This window comes from Tauraco erythrolophus, chromosome 8 (genome assembly GCF_009769465.1).
Source record: "Tauraco erythrolophus isolate bTauEry1 chromosome 8, bTauEry1.pri, whole genome shotgun sequence".
NCBI classification, from domain to species: Eukaryota; Metazoa; Chordata; class Aves; order Musophagiformes; family Musophagidae; genus Tauraco; species Tauraco erythrolophus.
Genome location: NC_141472.1, coordinates 40,437,328 through 40,457,031, shown reverse-complemented (window position 1 = coordinate 40,457,031; position 19,704 = coordinate 40,437,328). Strand labels below are relative to the sequence as shown.

The 19,704-nt window shown below is 38.2% G+C and overlaps 1 protein-coding gene across 1 annotated transcript in view; it reads right to left on the bottom strand.

Moving 5' to 3' along the window:
- ARHGAP15 (Rho GTPase activating protein 15) overlaps positions 1 to 19,704 on the bottom strand; it is a 334,864-nt gene that overhangs the window by 86,147 nt on the left and 229,013 nt on the right. The window lies entirely within an intron of this gene.

Sequence of the window (19,704 nt, the reverse complement as noted above, 5' to 3'; positions counted from 1 at the left end):
TTCCTCCAGAACCTGCTCCGATGCCTCTTTATCTTGCATGCTCTGCTCAGGGAAAAGGAATTGCCTCTTACCTCTCTATGGTGTAGTTTACCTATATATAAAACGAAGACAGTGCTTGCCCTCAAGGGGTATAGAGAAGCTTAATTAGACAAGAGATTCTTAGCCTTAATCAGACTTCTCTCACTTGCTAAGTACATGGGAAATCCTTCAGTTCAGGAACAAACTTGACACCACGACAAATGAATCAGCTTCCTTACCCTTTTGCCTTTGGGAATTATTTTCCTTGGGAATAGATATTTATGAAGCTATAAAAAAAAGTACCCAAGCCAACCAAAAACCCAAATCCCCACACTTTTACCACTGCTGATGTTTCTTCTTTATATTAAATGAAATTTCCTGCAATTTTGTTTTATTGCTGATCCTGCCTTTGGGAATTAGTTCCATATTTTATCTAAACCCACAGAATATGGCAGACTGCAAAGCGCTCGCTTAACTCTAGTACAGGGAGAAGGACGTGTATGACAGAAGACGTGATGGGGATGTGAGATGCGTATGGAGCAGTCTTTCTCCATCCCAGCTCATCTCTCAATCTCAATCCCTTCCCTCTGTGGATATGGTGGTTTGGGAGAGGAGGGACCCCCTCACCATCACTGGGAGTTTAGTCTCTTGCCACAAAGAACTAAGCATTGATACTGCCAGATGCTGGACAACTTCAGTGGCATCCAGTGCCTTCTAGATGTACAAGGAATTTAATACGATTTGAGAAGCTCCGAAGTATCAAGATGGCATTCAGAAGCACATGGGATCACATCTGGTTTAAAGCCACTGGTTTATTTTTAAACCAGAATAGATGAAGGCAGGCAAGAGAGTTTCAAAAAAGTAAAATCTCAATGATTTCACTGAAATATTATCTATTTGTGGAATAAATAGATGCGGAGCCAAACAATTCTGAAGTATCTAAATTCCACCTTCCCTCTCCCACTCACAGAATCTGCTTTAAAGCAAAAATACCAAATTAATACAAGAATGATAGATCTCACGGTATCTCCTGCCAGGCTAAGAAGGTACAGAGAACATCCTGAGAAACTCTGTTCTTATGAAATAATAAGTCTATTTTTGCAAGTTATTAAGGGTCCACAAAAACCAAGAGAAATATCCAGAGTTTTAGTATCTGACTTGAATAAAATTTGAACTCTGACCCTCTGAGAGTAAATCAGCATTATGAATGTGAAACATGTTTTTTCCTTCCTAAGCAAAGCGTACCAGTGGATCAAGCAGAGACAGAAGAGGTTTCAAACATACACACTCCTTTTTACCAACGGGCACTCTTGAATCCAGCTGCTTCTGCTCTAGCACATGCCTGTTGGGAGGAGATCTGAGTCTGGTGCTTGAAGTCAAACAAATTTGGGCCAAGTTTATTCATTTTCCCAGTCATGATCTCCGTAATGCCTTCCCATTCCCATTCCTCCTGTCTCACCATTCCTCTTGGGTTTTGGCTTTTCCCCAGCCCTACCTGCCCCACCTCTTCCAGAGTGCTCCCAGACACAAGCCCTGGCTCCGTGATGGCTTCCCCAGTGAGACCTGGCCAACAGGACTGAAATACAAGCTTAGCACAAGAATGTCCTGTTTCACTCTTCAGAAGCACCAGAGTCACGATTATTTGCAAAACCTCCCGGCTGCACCCATGCCCTGGATCAGCTCCTCTTCCTCCCTGGCTTCATGGTGTACCTGATCAGGCAGTGCCTTCCTGCCTTCTTGACCCCTAAAACGATTTTTCTACATCTAGTTATGGCAAGTCCCTCCAGAAACACCTTTTCCAGCCCCATCCCATATTATTTTCTGCCTTGCTCCACCACCAGGATTGCCGCTTGCCTGCCCAGCTCTCATGTAGGCTCTATTGTTCCTCAGGAAGGGGACTGTTAATCAGGAGACAGTTACATTTAACAGTCTTGGGTAGTTGCTTGCATGGTTTCAGCACAGCGTTCAACAAGGTACTGCCTTCGGTGCTCAATGCCTGTTAAAAGTGTTCCTGCCCAGCCCTATTCACTCATTTTGACTTGCTGGGTTGCTCTTCATTGTCCCCTGAATTGCACCTACGCAGCCGAGGCTGCCTTATAAACTGGGTCACTGAACTGATCTAGGTTAAAAATATCCCAGATATTCTTTAATGAAGTGTCAACAACTATTCTCAGGCTGAAGAGCAACTGGAATACCTCTTAATAATCTTGCTTACATATGCAAAAAGTATGCCCTAATCTAAAATGTATTTATAATATAAAATGGAGTTCAACATCTGACCCGAGAGTATCCCACTCTGTCACGCAGACAAAGGAAATAAAAATGTGTTGCTGTAATTTCCTTGACAGCAAAAAACCAAAACAAACAAGAAACCTCACACATATATGTCTAGGCCAATATATATGATAATGTGAAACAATGAGTTAGATTTTTCACGGCCATGTTAAAACTCATCTTGGTAGTTCTAAAACTGCAGCACATAAATGTGATATTTTTTAACATCAAAATCGAAATAAATAAATACATCCTTAAAACTTCATTGATCAAAACTTTTACTGACTTTCGATAGAGTTTGGAATAAGAAAGCTTCACAGCCAGGACTATGAACACTCTTCTTAGGAAAAATAGCATAATGATTATTGTTTTTATTGGTGTTGGTAGTTTAATAATTTTATTATTATTATTAATAGTGGTAGTATCACCATCTGGATTATTATAACCACAGTAGCGACAAGATGCCTTAATAAGATCCATGCCCCATTGTGTCAGGCATTATAAAAGCACAAAGTGAGAAAAAGTTTATAATCTAAGCAATTAAGGCAGACAAAAGGTGCAGTGAGAGACAGAGGCACAAAGAGATGAACTGACACAAGGACCCACAGAGAGAGACAACGTTAAGCCTCAGATATCCGGAGTTAGCATCTATTTAAACACAGACTTGTTTGTCTGTACAAATATATATATATATATTAATGCCTATCACATTATCCAGCTTAAAGAGTACATATCAAGATTAAAAGGAAAACGGGAAAAACTCTGATTTTGGTGTTCTGTTTTGTTTCCCTTAGGTAAAAGATATCTTAATCAAAACTGGACAGACTAAAAGATACACAGCGCAGAGCAAATGTGAGACTGAGCTTTACTGGTGACTAACTTCAGTCAGAGCAATACTGAAATCACAACCCATTACAAAAAAAAAAAATCAGAGAATAACTGTCTGTAGGACCCGATCATCATTCCAACAAGCCATGGCAATGTACTTCCTATTGGAATAAGGACAGCAAATAAGAAATTTGGTGATGTTCCAGCTGATGAAGACTCTGGTTAAAAGAAGGCAGACAACACGCATTTTCTAGCACAGAGAAATTTCTTTCAGCTCTTACAACCAATTGTTACGAGTTCAGAAAGCCTCTCTTGTATTTTACATATTTGATAACAGTGAGTTAACCACGAAACAAAAGGAATATTAACTTTTATTTTTCTTTTCCTTGTACTCTGATTTTGATTTGTATTATAATTTAACTATTTAATATACTTGGCATTATGGACTTGCTTTTACATCTACTTTTTAGGTGCCTTACAAAGACTGTTTTATCGATGAGGCTGCTATAATTAATTTTTTTAATGAAAATATTTTTAGATTTGTTCATGTTTAAATAGGCCAGATATTTCAGCCTCGTTTACAGATGTGAACATGCCCAAAATATTTCAGCAGCTTTAGTCCTTTTTCCGGGTTGCATTTAAACAGCCGATTTTTGAGAGCTGCTTTTCGTCTCAAAGTTATTTAAAGTCTCATCTTGTCATTAAGTTACGCTGTGAGTAATCTAGAGTTCAGGTTCGCACATGACAGTTAATAATTTTAAATTTTAGAACAGAAGAATTCAAAATTAAGCCTCACACTACCTAGGAAACAAAAAATAGTTATTTTTTAATTGATGGAAAATAACTTTCCACAAAGTGGAAATGTTTTTTAGCGAATAAGTTACTGCTATAGCATTCAGCTCAAATTCATAAAAACAAATACACAAAATGACGTTTTGCTGCAAGATCACATTTCTGTAAAGATAAACTGCAAGCTCTGCACAGCCATTGCTACCAAACGTTCTTTAACCGAGCTTTAAATTCTACTCCCAAATTTGAATAGACTGCAGAGCTAGCAGTGTTGCTGAGGAGCAATATCAAAATATGTGCCTCCTGGGTCTAAAAACCACAAGTTATTTTAGCTTCTGCTAAGAATTGAGGGATTTTTTTAAAAAAAGGTGAGTACAGTAAGTAAATAAATAAATACGTTATCTACCTTCATGACCTTTCTTTCCCTGAAAGCAAACAGCGTCCATCATTTGTAACTCGACTTTCCATAAAAGTAACAGTTCATAAAAATCTGTGAAACTACTACCGGGAACAAACAAATTAAACAATGACAATGTAATAAAATAAAACTGCTGTTATACTCCTATAGTAGAAGAATTGCTTCTTCGCTGGGATTAATACATCTTGCAGAAAACAATTTTAAATAATGTGTAACATATGGATTCGGCTTTTATTATTCTTCTAAAAGAAGACAATTATATTTATGTGATAAACTGTTCAGCGTTAGTAGCATAATGTTTATATTACTGGCCACTTAAATAGTCTTTGGCATAGTTTTATAAGGAACAGAAGCCTCCAGATCTTTTGAAATCCATCTTACAAAGTAAGTCCTGTCTGTTACTGGAATGCAATGGTTTTACATAGTTTTCTTGCTGGAAACAACGTACTGCAGGTAATCTTATGAAACTGCATGCATGAAAATCTTCCTGATGTTCTAGCTACAATTCATGTGGCATTTTAGGGCTTTCTAATGAAAAGCATGAAAGCCTTGTAGCTGTCAGGAAATAGGTGAAAAAAAAACCCCAACTTTCAATTTTAACTTTTTTTGGGAATGAATAATCATAATATGCTGTTTTCTAGAGTAAACCTTTTCAAGGTGTTTTTCTTAATCTCCTCACTTTTATAAGCAACTAATTCCTACGCTCTCTTATTTTGCTGGGAGATTACATTTAAGAAAAGAGTCAGTTTTCGGGTAGTTTTCAAGGAGCTGCTTTTGTCCCCATTATATTCCAGATAATTTTCAAAGGGATTACATAGAAACCACAGAAGTATTTATCTCACTATCTTCCGGTGCTTCCGAGTCGAAACTGCACGCATTTCAAAAGGGAATAGGAATGTGTTACCAAATAAATGTTTTCTGTTGCTGCTGTGTACATAGATTTTTATTGCAAGCATTGCCGGCAGCAGCCTTTCTGCATTGCTGGGATTCTGCTGTCCTGTGTGCCCCTCGGGTAACAAGATCATTTGGAAAAATTATGCAGGGTGAGTGAATGTATTTATTTAAGTTTATCAAAAAAAAGAAAGAGAGGGGAAAAAAAAAAAAAATCATGATTTCAGTTTGAGGAATGTTGCTGTCCTCGTTTTTTCACTCCTGAAGTACAAGTTTAGGATTTTCAATTCTCCACTTCTCAATTGCTTTAAAAGTTGGGATTGTTAACAAAAGATAAAGTGAAGGGTATGTCAGTTTAAAGAGTGTAACCTAATGAAAGTGAAATCTGCATATTCAGTTAATTTGGGATTTATTATCCCAGTAACTAGACTTGCAACTGTTCTAAAATCGTCTTGACTGAAGACTTGAGAAAAGTACGAGTGGATGGCTACCCCCACCCCCATTCTTAGAAGAAAACCTGTGCCTGCTGCTTCCAATTTAGTGCAATCATGCCTCTTACTGGCCAATACAAGATGCAGCATTAGCTGTCACATGCAAATGAGTATTCATGGAGACTTTGAAATGTGCAATAAAGAATAAAGACATGCATTCTGTGAATAATTGTTTTCTTTTATAAAACTGGATCCAAAAGGGAGTGCCATTTCACCCAGAGTCTATAGCCTTTCTATGGTTACAATCTGCTGTTGAAGCCAGATATTAGAAATGAAGCGTGGATAAATGGAGGACTCCAGTTTCCCGTGCTGTCAATCTTTCACAGTACTACATTTGCTTAACAAGAAATAATCCAGCACATGTTTGTGTTTCTTGCTGTCTTGCTTTCTCTTCCAACTGAGACTTCTAAATGCATAGGGATCTATAATAAAGTTGTCCACCTTATATTAGCTTTTTTTTTTATATCAAGCCAGACCTAAATTCTTCCTTCTCAACATCATAGATGCACAAAACTATATAGCAGTACTAGCTTCACTGCAAACCTGAAGTCTTTCAAAGCTCTCTGATATCACTTACCAGGATGCAAGAGAAAGAATAGCTCAGATTTTTAGGGCCTATTTAGATGCAGAGTGGGGGGGGAAAGAAACCCAGCAAGCTGTTTGCAGATACATGCACATATTTGTGGAGCAGGGAATAGCCAAGCCGAGTGCAGACACACACACCTATTCACTGAGACTGCAGCCAGAAAGTCTGTCAGAGAACAAACAGCCATCAACTTGTATTTATATTAAATCATGGTCCTATCTTCTGTTGGCAGAACCCCAAATGTTTAGTCCGGTAATGGGAAGAAAGCGAGCAGATGCCTGGATTGCAGCACCTTTGCAGTGAACTGGAGTAGATGAACTACGGGAAGCACTTCAGTAAGTTCAGATTTGCACGAGATGGGACCAGAGCTGGATAAAATTGGTTAGCCAGCAGGAAGAATGAACACTAGGGATAAATGCTGCCTGTACCATGAGGAGAACTGTCCACTGCAGGCTCAGCAGAGGAGAAATATCCCCTTGCAGGTAATTCAGTGCCTTGGATTATGTTTAATCTGAAAACCAGAGGACTCCAGCTCAGTCAGAGCTTCTCAGCAGGCAGGATGCGGCCCTGCAGGAACCCCAGAAAGGCAATCAGAAGGCTGGGAGGTATTACATTTTTCTCTTAGTCTAACATAAATAATTGCTTGTTGCCCTGTTTACTATATACCTTTGCTCTTCAAGGGCAATCCCTTGAAACACAGGCATGAACATGCACACACACCGAGGAAGAAATTAATCACTGACATTATCATTACAACTGATACAATTACTCTAAACAGAGCTGTTTCGCTCGGGTGAGGAAGGATGGGCTGAGCACACCGACCGGGTGAGGAAGGATGGGCTGAGCACACCGACCGGGTGAGGAAGGATGGGCTGAGCACACCGACCAAGCCATCCCTTGGCTGGCTGCTTCTTGCTGTGATCCACCGTGGCAGGAAGACAGCCGGTTCTTTGTAGCTTTTGGTCTGTATTGTGACCCCTAAGGGAGCTGAAAAGAGGATGACCCTGGGGCTAGGGCAAAGGATTCGAAACAAGGAGATTTGGTTTGTATTCCTGAATCATCACAAACTTCTTTAAGCATGTTACTCAGCTCCTCATTTTCCTCCTTACCAAATATAGCTAGTAATATTTTAGTATCTCAGAGAGACATTAGCACAAGCCCTTCAACATACATATCTGCTCATATATTATCTCAATGGAGTCATTTCCAAAAGTGACTACCAAATACCCAGTGCAAACACATCGCTCCATGAGGCTTAGTCATGCAAAACACGTTGCGTGGGGATGCATCTCCGAGACCACAGGAATGAAAAGCAGGACCCCATTCACATGTAGAACGTACTTTTGGCTCCTCAAGGACTAGGTCCCTTTACTCTGCAGTCCCAGCAGTGAGGAATTTAAAGCAGCTTATTCATGGATCTCTGCAGCCCATTGCACAGGTGGCCCTGCGCTTGGAGGTGCATCACAGGGGAGACCCGCCTTTGAAGATCTCATTTAGCTTTGCAATATTCTCAGCCCAAAATCCACATTTCAGAGGGTGACTGCAGCCTTATCTGCAGTCTCTGTACACAGTAGGAACTTGGCAAATGGAGTTTGGTGAAATGGCACGGCGCGCTACGTAGGGGACTGACTATAAATCAACAGATTTTGGCTCTGCTCCTGGCTCTGTCACCGATTTACCATGGAAACTTGGGCAAATCTTTTACTCTCCCTGTCCTTCACTTTGCGTACCCATAATGTAAAGATAATGATGCTGCTTCGCAAGCTCTTTTGAGATCTCGAGATGTTAAGTGCTAAGTGCATTTTATTAACATTAATAGCATCCAACCGAGAGGATGCTGCATAGCACTAGCCTGGCTGTCCCCAGAAAACAGATTGGTGTGGGGAAAGTGTGCATTTGCTAAGCAGCTTAGACATTGCTCATTCCCATAATACTGCCACAACACACGGGAACGAGATCTGACCTACTAAAACAAAAGAAAAAAAAAATGCCATAAGGAGAAAAATTCTAATGTGACCTGTTATCTTGTTTCTAGCCCAGGAAAACTTGGGGATTTTCTAGGGATTATTGATATTTCTCTGTGTGGTTATTACTCTCAGCCACAACCACGGTGCTCACGACTCGTGGTGGAGACCACTTCCAATTAGTAGGCATTAATCACCATTTTATACACTCTGGTTCAGCCATCACTGAAAAGACATTTAGTAGATGCACTTGGTTATATCTTATCACACTTTATATGTGACTCAATTTTAAAATGAAGTTAATTGTACTGAATTATATTTTAGCTTGTGTATTTACAGAACCACAGTATATTTCGAAGTATATTTTTAAAATGCCATCTAAAATGCTTTGTTATTTTACATGTCAATGTTCAATGTTTTTGCTCAAATATGTATCACAACATACAGAGTAGAAAGAGTTATGAAAAATTTATTATAAACGCATGTTTTTCCCTCTGCTGGAGATAGAAGAACTTTGTTGTGCATGTTATAAAATGTTAAATATTAGAATTATTTAAAGTTAATAGGATGCCAAAGAAAATGACTAATAATACATTATACAATTAGATGCCTTTCATATTAGTGAATCCATTAACAAAATAAAATACATTCAAACAGAAGAGTTCTGATTTGCAATTTTTAGCAAGGATTGCCCATGTGTAAAGCTAAATTATTTATTCTTTTTTTTTTAACTGCTGAATGCATCAGTTTGCAATTATTTGCATTATGTTTGAATGCTTTATCATGTGGGTCTGATTCAAAAATACGTATCTCTTTGAGTTGCTTTAGAATCTTCATTTGTGCAAAGCATTGAACTCAGGGAAAAAAAAAAAAACAAAAGTAAGTTTCTTTCCCTGGACTCAGCAGGACATACAAGCCCTCGATATTGCTCTTTCAGCTATCTTGGATGTCTTTGTTATCGCTCTTTAGCTCAGATGTCCTCATGCAGAGTTTCACATCTCTAGTTTGCCCTCCCAAGTGTACCCTTTTTTCCAGATAGGATCAATTCCCTCCTGCCCACTCATACAGATCTCAAGTCAGGCATCATGTAGCTTCCCTGAAGTTACTCACACGCTGTAGCATACTATTTTTCTGAGCACTGGCTACTATTTTTTTGAAACTAGTTATCCTGTCTCCTCAGCTGATGTCAACATTATCCTTGCATCAGCTAACTTTTTTTACAGTAAGAAACAGTTTTTAGCACCAAAATGATATCATCTTCTAACCATTTTTCTCCTGTATTTTCCTTTTTTTTTTTTGCTTTGATGCTCTGTCCCTAGAGAGGCATCCAACACCAGCTAAAGAAAGTTCCACCAAGAGCGAGTAATCTCCTCCTCCTCACATCCATCTTCTCTTCACTGCTGCTATCTACTTAATTAAGTCGTTCTCAATCTTCTGTATCATAAGCACATAATGTTGGTTGATGGAAATGTGTTTCAAAATCCCTGTTTGTTTTTTAATTATCTGATTACATTCAAAAAAAAAAAAAGGAGATCTCTCTTTGGTATACCACAATAAGTAAAAATCCAGCGATAACACTCTATCTTTTTATCTTTCAGGAGTTGGTGTGTTGGTTTTTTTTTTCCCCACCTTCTAGCAGTCGTCCCAGTCCAGTCTCAACCGTTCATGGGATTTAAAAGTGTGATGAACCCAACTGAGGCCAAAGTTTGGTAACGTCATTTGAACGCTCTTTTCAAGTTAAAGATGCTTGATTATTTTGAAATTTTATCATAGTTATGTTGTATAAATAATAATAGTAATTATGAGAAGAGACGTTGCATTGAAATTAGAACCACAGATTCATAGATTGATGCCTTTTCAAACCTTTCTCACTCTTCACCCGGAGGTGTTTGTCCACACAGAGGGTTTTGATTAGGCTCAGATTATTACACCAGAGCTGGGAAACAGGACCTTCGATCTCAAGAGATCCGAAAAATCCCTGTTACTTCTACTGACAACAGGCACACTACATACTGAGTAGTGTTCACATTCAGATGAGAGCTGAAAACTCAAGTGACACCTATCTACGTTCTCACTTTTAAGACTTTGGTATCATGAGTAACTTTGAAATTAAAATACAGCACGAGTACCGCTCCGAGTGTTTAAATTAATGTGTTCGATAATCCTTACAATAGTAAGTCTAAAGTGCAAATTAAGACTTGCAAAAGGGGAAAGGCACATCTCTCCCTTTACATTTATATTTACGTCTGTACACAGTATGTATTTGTTCAGGACAGTGGGATAGAACACTTCTGTATCAGGATTTCTGAAAAGCTCCTATTTTAAAAAAAAATCTTGGTTTTCCTATTAAATGTACAGGTAATATTTTTATACACACATATATATGATGGAGTATTTTTTTAAAAGGGAAAAAACAGTGGCGTATTCAAGAAAAAAAAATATTCATTTGCCTATATATAGGCTTCTAATGCTTCTAAAATGTTCTAAGACGTCTCACTTGGCTTCTAGCACCCAGTTTCCAAGCAACTCTCCCGTATATCCTCTGCTAGACCTGACAGCCTTGTGAGGGTCACTCTGATCCTCAGCATCCTCTCAAGTGACACCAAAAACTGATGATACGTAACTGAATTAAGGCCAAAATATCCAAAAACTGTATTAAGGGAAGATGCTTTCCAAGACCATGATAATTTGCTTATGCAAAAAATTCCACTGAATTACACAATAACACTTTTTTAAAAAAGAGAGAAAAAAGACAGAAATATTTGATTTTAAATCCATTTAAAAAATGATAGTATGAGTCACTTGAAAATTTCTTAAGAAACCTAGTTTATTTTCAGCAGGAATATATTTCTAAGAAAGACTATATCCGCAAATGAGACACTCACTAAAAGAACATAGGTTTTCCCACAGAAGCAAAAGTTTCCAGCAAACGTATATGATGCACTTTAGATTTTTTCCTTCCCCCCCCCCGATTTTTTTCTTTGCAAAGTTTTCCAGTTTACTCCCCAGTGATGTCCCAGTTTGGTCCCCAGCACCTTTACCTCCCACTAAAATAACTGATGGAGTTCAACAGTTAAATGCACTACTAAAGTCCCCCTCAAGCGAGATCACTCGTTACTCACAGCAGTTGTATCTACCATAGTGTTTATGGTTTTCCCAGTTCTCAATATACAGAAGACCACAAATACCATGATAAAGCCTAATTCCACGGTGTGGTAACTTCTCATCCCATGCCACCCTGCACGATGTTATGTAATGTACATCCACATACAACACCACCCTTTTTCTTGCAGACCCTGTTGCAAGTCAGTATTTGTCAGCTAGTATTACATACAAACCACACAATTACAGATATTGACCACAGGGGAGAAAAATACCCCAAATGTTAGGCCACACCGTGATCTTCTAAGACATTGAACATGACCAATTTTAAGTAGGAACTATGCAGCTTAATTCTCCAGGGTATCCATCTCCTTGCAAAATGTCTTTGACACTTGGTTGAGTTTATCTATAAATAAGCCCAGCCACCCCCAGGTTCTGGAGATTATTCCGTCATCCTAAAAATCATCGTTAGAAAGTTTTCCTGTTAATACTTTTAACAAACGACTCAATAAATTATTTCCTTTCCTTGTTATTCTGGAGCTCTGTGGAATGGTATTTCCTGTAGCGTTACTATCAGAACAACAAACCCAAACAAAAAGTCACCCATGACAACGATTAGCATCCCCCCCCCCAAAAAAAAGACAATCGCTTGCTGCAGCGTGCACAACTACAGTCCTTCTCAGCGCCTAAATAACACTCCTTGAGGGGTTATCAAGAAGCTCTTCAACTTCTTGAAGTGTTACTAAGCAAAAAGCTATTGTAACGCAAATAGTGCTGTGGTTAGAAAAGAAATAAAAGGCGTGTCTGAAATGCTCGATCGTACAATACGTGCCATAAAATCCATGGTATGTTTGTGGCTGACCACACTAACCCAGTTTACTGCCTCTTCTGCCCCGTTCTACTGACTTATTCATCACCCTGTTGAAAAGAAAAACATGACAATACCATTGGTAAGAGAAATTGTACAGTTTCTAGAGCTACAGATTGGGCAACGGAGACTTCTAATTCTGATCATCTTTCTCTTCTTTCTTTTTTTTCCCCTTTACACTAAAAACAATATAAGTTATATTGGAAAAACATTAATGTTATAGCTTTATCTTTTTTTTTTAATACGATGCCCATTATTTACTAAATAATTCAAAACATTGGTTGCAAAAATTAGTATTTTCATCAGGTTTCATCATGTAACTTACATTTACAAATCGTTGGTTGGGGTAGACTACTTCCCCCTGCTTCCTCTTGGGAGAAAGAAGGGTAAGATATGAAAACCACACCTTCTTTTGAATAAAAAAAAAAAAAAAGTTCTGTATCTTAAAATAGACATTCAGACCCAGAGAGAAAAGGGAAGAACACACACCACCAACATACACAGATTAATTGATTCACCAAATACCATGAGCTCAATTATTTTGTTGTCAGAGTTTTAAAGCTTGGAAATCAAAAAAAAAAATTAAAAAAATGAATTCTTGGCTACAGCTTGGCATATGTAGGTCTTAACCCAGAAACAAGCTGTTTTATAATTATTTCTGAAAATTGCTTCAGTCCATTTTATTTTCTGTGCTTGCCTGGGAAGTGTGAAAAAGAAAGAAAAAACTATTTTTGACTCAAGGCTTTCAAGACATTTTGGTTCTCAGCTAGCAAGTAACCCAGTTTGAGCCTGATATTTCCAACGTGAACTTTGGAACACCCTTCCCGGTTTCTCACTGACACTGGTTACATGAAAAACTGCTGGCAGAAGCAAGGAAGGCTTCGCTGCCTGGGCCATACTTGATCACAGGGAGAACATTATCGAGGACGGAGGGTGGCTCTAAGGTTAGATCCCAACAAAGATATGTTCACATGTTTCCAAGCATACTCACTTATGCCTGAAAAATACAATCAATAACCTCCTAAAACATCTAAAAATGCATGAGATGGCAGGATAAAATGGGAAATCTCACCAATACATATGCACCAGAAATTAAGGACCCACAAATAAAAAGGAAAGTGGCTGCGAGACAGAACCCATCCTTCTTTTTTTTTGAATATTTTTCCAGTGATCCTTGCTGCAATTTTAAAATAAAGCCTGCACCGATCCTGTTGGACCTTCATGTTTGTAGCTGCTCCCTGGCAGCTGGCAGAGGACCTGTTCTCCTCTGCCCACAGAGGTTTTGACAGCAGGACTGAAGCTGCTGGCTGCCTTTGAAATGGATGGATTGGGTCAATGGAAACACTCGGGTATTTTTGAAGGGGGAGTTTTGTTGTTTGGGTTTTTTTTTTTTCTTATTTTAGAGAAATAAAGCTGTGGAAAGGAGCTGCTTCTCCTTTTTTTTTTTTCTCTCCCCCTAGTTCCCTCCTCCCCCTTTTTTTTTTTTTCTTCTCCTCCTAAATGCTCACTTCCAAACCACCCAGCCCGTTTGTGCTGACCTGGCAGCTCCGTTTCAAAGGCAGCTTCAATCTTGTGTCAGCTCCACGGGCTCTGCCCGCCGAGGCAGAGCCAGCCGGGAAACCACTCTGGCTCCTGAGAGCCAAGGCTCAGACATATGGTCCCAGCAAGCTTGGATAATCAGTAATATTAAAAAAAATAAAAAACCTCAAGATTTGTTCCTCTTTTCTCATAGTTCATTGATAAAGAACATGTCAGTACAGTTGAAGAATCCTGCTGGTTAAAGGTATCATCCTTAGCTGCTCATATGGTCTGGGCTTTTACTTGTCAATTAGATTAATCCGAGCCATTTTAGAACGATAAATATAAGTACAGATGGAATATAAACATATTGAAGATTACTGGTTTTGATGGCTGTTGTTTATTAAATCAAAAATAATGTTGCAATGAGGATTTTGTTGATATTTCAAATGGAAAAGTAAATAGGAATTAGATATTCCTTAGAAAAGAAAAAAAACCCATCAAATCAAAACACCAAAAAACCAACAAACTACCAGACCACAGCCTCCAAAGCAGCCCATGGGTAATAAAAAGGCAATGATTTTCCTTAAAATGCCACCTATGAGCTACCTTTAGAGAGGAGATATAGCACCTATAAACTCAAAACACTAGGTATGTTGAAATCCATAAAATTTCCAATTACTGCTTCAGAATTTATTGTGCACATATGGAAAATAATACTTGTAAAAGAGAAAGGGGTTTGTGCCTGGTGCTGTCAATACTGTGAAGGATGGGGTGATTATAAAGCAAATTAACAATACTTTTAAATGTGCATTCACTTATCTTTCCAATTAAATCCTTGTTAAACAACTGCACAGACAGTAATGGTGCTTCTGCAAAGCACTGATCAAGACAGTTTTATTGTAATTTTTACTCTGTAACAATTAATCAAGTAGGCATTTTCTTTATTATTAAATTATTTAGTTAATAAATATTCGCAATCAGTTCATGTATTTGTAGTTTAAATTTTACTTTTAATTTTTCTTAAACTGAATTATATTCCAGCGTATTGTCATAGGAGAAACAACAGAAATATTAGAATTCTTTTTGCCAAAATGGTTTTTGTTAAGCCAAGGTGATGTCAGGGTAAGAGTAAATTCACCTTTTTTCCCCCGTGTAGTTACCAACTCAGGTATCTTTGTCTGTCCTTTTCTGTGTTCCATAAGAAACATACCTCTTTGCAAGAACATATTATTTAGCCTCTATTAAAATTCTTCCCCCACCACCCCCCTTTTGGTACATGAGTGTAGTAGCTCAGCCGTAAAAACACCGTAATTGACCTTTGGATGGTACGTGGTGTTTTGCAGTTAACGCACAAGGTATTCCAAATGAAATAACGGGATGCAAAGGTCACCTGTACAGCAAACACCAAGCGTTTTGCAAACAAAGCTTTGGATATAGAGACAATTAGGAACTCTCTTGTATTATGTATGAGCCAACACTTACTGAATGAACCAATAAGTACTGAAATTTGTATTTCTATGGTTAGTTTCCCTGAACATATATGCATTAGGATAGAGTCTCAGTGTTTCAGCAATGTGTTATGAACCCTTTATAGCTCCATTTTTTTCAGTTAATTTAGTACTCATGAAAATTTCTTGTTTGACAGTCATAGAAATTGAACTCCTTTCCAACTACCCAGCAGATTAACACTGGAGGCATGAAGAAGCAAGCTTCTACCTCTCCAACCAAGTATCTTTGGACTTCAAGAACAGAGGGCAATGGAGGGTTTGCTGGGACAGGCACATGGGAGCAGGACAGCGAACCATAGGGTTTAGCAAAAAAAAGGTCTTACCCTGTTACATCACAGTGTGCATCAACACGACGAGTTCACTCAGAGCAGGGAGCACACCACGAACTCACGCTCTTACTTACATCCTAACACCCTTATGGACAGAGAGTCCTCCTTTTTTGAGTTTTTCTTCCTCAGGCACCTTTTGCCTCACTGTTAGCGTTTTTCATCAGGTCAGAAGCTTGCCTTGAAAAAGTATCTCCCTCTTGTCCCCACTTTCAAATAGTGGTGCCTTAACGGCCCTAAGCAGCCCCACCTGTGGTTCCTCCACCCCTGCCCATGGGCCCGGGCCCGTGTCAGCCCCACCCTGGGGCTTTGGGCCAAAACAATTGATGTTTCTAGTAGCATCCTCATATCCTCAAACTGCCAGCACACTTTACATGGCTTAACAGATCCATTTATAGAACCTTATCCCTTTTCCTACAGGTGTGAATTAAAAGAATATCCTTATAAATATCTTTAAAGGTTTTAACTTAGAGGACCTTGCTTAAAATGAGCAAAAGTCCTCAAGATTTTTCATAAAATCCCTAAAGAATTGCCAAGTACCAATTTATTTTTTTTTTTTTTAAGATTGCAAATGTTAGATTTAACCAATAATATGGAAAGCATAAGAGGAATGGATATGACTGTCTGTTGTTTCTTGCTATTATAGAAACCATTGCCATAGGTTAACCACCAGAAATATTGAATGACTGGTAACTGTGTTTCTAAAGCCAAAATTCTTGTAGTGCTTGTAGACTAAGAAAAGTATGAATTTCCTGATGTCAGTAGTGGTCCAAATAGCATCTACTGCCTTGATTCAATGATTTGAAAAATGATGACTTAGAGTTTTGAAAGTGCTGAGAGATGTTATAGCCTGGTCCTGTTATGATCAACTGATCTTTTCAGCTCTTAATGGGAAAATAAATCATAGATAAAAGATAATCCTGTTTCACAGAAGCAAAAAAGGTGTGATATCAATAGACTTTTATAGAAAAAGAAAACTCTATGAAAGGGATAAAGTAAATAAGGTAGTTTGTTCTGCTGATGCTCTTGTTGGCAAGGTCAAAGCTCTCTTCAGGAGCTGCCTACCTCAAGAAATGAGAATGAAACACAAAGTATATTCAGGGAATTTATAAAAAATGCAAGGCATGTTTTTTATTGTGAACCCATCCTCATCTCTCAAAACTCTAGAATTTCAAAGGTCTTTTTAGATTTTAACTGTTCTTATTTCTTCTTTAATGATAAAGCTGTCAACTGTTAGTTTGTTTCCCTTTCATATTCACCAATTCTCTCTTATTTCATTTTTGATGCTGCAGATGACATTAACAGTATAGGAAAAGGAGCCAAATAAAGCTTTGCTACATTTTAATTAATAATTATTCTAATAAAAAATACTTTGATATGGCAGCCAGCCTAGAGTCCCTTCTATGAACTTTAATTTTCAATGTGATACATATTATTTATATCCTATAAATGTAGGTGTAACACAATGGCAAAGCAAGCAGGAAGAAAGAGCCTGTTAAGTATTTGGTCTATATAAGAACTGATTGCACAGTCAATCTCTGCAATGTAAATAGGCTTTTTCAGAACATTTGTTTGCATTTATAATTAAATTAAACTTTAACTAAAATTTTTAAAAAATCTCTATGGGAAAATCATATATATAAATACTGCTTTTCCACTGCTAACTACAGGAAAATGAAGGAACAAGGATTGAGTCGAAGAGGTCACAGTAATTACTGAAAGGAAGGTGAAAGTGATGCGTGGAAAGTGCGTTATTAAACATCATCCCACTGCAGAGCTTTCGAGGACTGGTAAACACGCAGGTTGGGAGCATGTACTGGTTTTCCTACTAACTTTTGTGATTTCATGAAACAGTATGATCCTGCTACTGTCCTCAGCATCTAATTGACAGGCGACATCAGGCCCTTCAGGATATCAGGTAGAGACCACTGTTGCCCTCCCAAGCACACATTAAATAAATCCTGTGCCCCCCATCTCCCCATGGTGGTTTTTGCAGGTACATCGTGACTCAACGGGCTGTTTCCAGCTTGCAAGTTCCTACCTAGCACAGAGAAAGGATGTTATTTATACAACTGAAACAGTGGCCTGCTATTTTAAAGCCATTGTTTGCGTCTGTGTTACTTCTTGAATGTTCTGATTAAAAATTACTGGATTGTTCTTTGGGCACTGAAATGTTGGACTCTACCATTTCCCCTCACATGGTATTGGTGTCACCTCTGAGGACTGCAGAGTGGCTTTAGGGTTTACAGGAGACTATCTTCTACATGTGTTTGCCTGAGGAAAGGCTGAGTACAGATCTGGTCAGATATTTTTATAGCTGAGATTTTGAAGGATGTGTAAGGGGGGGCTCAGATAGGTAATACCACTTCCCATTGAAAATCTATTTCATCATGATATGAAATGCACGAGTACCCTGGTTGTATCAATAAGGACTAACATAAGAAACAGTAATTATCACAACTAAAAAGATGATAACATAATTCTCCAGTGGCAGTAGTTTTCTTTGAGTTTTCTTTGGTCACTCAATAGGTAGATTTCTTGCACATGTCCTAAGTAACCAGTGTCAGAGTGGCTTTAATGTACTATTAACTTCACCTTTATATATTCATTTTTTGCAATGGTATTAACCAGAAGATAAAGGTGCCTGGTACCTCTGCGCTGTAGAAAGGCAGCTTGGACTTCTGTCTAGCTTTATAGTATCAGCCCATCTCTTTTAGGTGAAAACTTGATCAGTAATATTAACCTCAAGTACGTTAACCTTTGGATGCCACGAGAGATGAGAGACAGGACCATTATTTTTATGGCACGTTTTTTCCTGAGCAAAGATCCTAGGGAACAAAGCAGGATAGAAAATCCCAGTTTTGCCTCTCTGTCTCCAAACAAAATACAGTGCACGGTCATTTGAAAGCCTGGGCAGACTGCATTATCGGCACACAAATACCCAGCAACTATAAATCTAAAGGAACCCAAGTAATGAGTCAAAACCATGAGGCTGATGATTTATTCAGTCTTACTGAATTTACTGGCATAAATACTGGTTCCTCATAAACCAGAGTTCGCCCTCTGGTTTCAGCTGAAGACAAGACTGAACTGGAGCAGTTGAGGGGGTAGCAAACATCTACTGCTCCCCTGAAACCTTCCCTAGAGTTATAAACGGAGGCTTGAAGGTGGGAATATTTTTACGTCTCTCATATCTCTCAATTTCATGAGAATTTTTGAGTCAAAAGTCTTAGTTTATGCGTAGTACAAAACTAATTGAGGAAGTTACTCTCCAACAGCTATTATCTCAAAAAATCCACATACAATACACGCTATTTAGCAGTTCTGATGATAATCTCCAGGTAACTTTAAAAGAGTTAATAAAAAGAAAGAGAAAAAGTTGCAGCAGCTTGGCATTTATATGTGTTTAATTCAAAAGTGAATAAAGTCTTTAATGCAATTTCAGATTTGGGATTTTTCCTAATTTCTGAACAGCTTCATTTTATTTACTTGTAAAGTAGTATCAGGAGGTTCACTATCATCGATGATACTTGCTAAGCTATTAAACATGGGGATGTTTAGTCTTTGCCAAGAGTAGTGGACTGTTTGGGGAGGTGAATATATTTGTCACATGTCCTCATTAGCTACTGATATCAGCTTTGACACCTGTAACAGTAGCTATTGGTGAATGTTAGATTCACTTAGGCCCCATCCATGAAAAATGTTCTTTTGTATTTGTGGAAATGTGTTCATTATATTTGGAATCTGTGGAAATATGTTCAGTAAATAAAAGTTTAACACAATGATTGGTTCTAATTCTGGTTCTCAAGTTCCCAAAATACTGATCTTTCCTCTTCTCATTTCCTGGGGTCAAATCTTTGCCCTTTCAAAATCAGTGGTAAATCTTCTACTGACTTTGACAGAGCCAGTACTCTACTTCTAGTATCTCCTTTTCGGTTCTCTTCAGCACCTTTTCTTATTTCACTGGTTTCCTTTGGATCTCTGTTCTATTTTTGGTTTCATTTATCTTTCAACATCCAAACAATCTGCTCTTTTTCCTTTTAATCTTTCTCCCCCCACACACGCACCTTTTGTATCTTTGGTTTCTACATACGCTTTTTTTTTTGTCACCATATTTCAT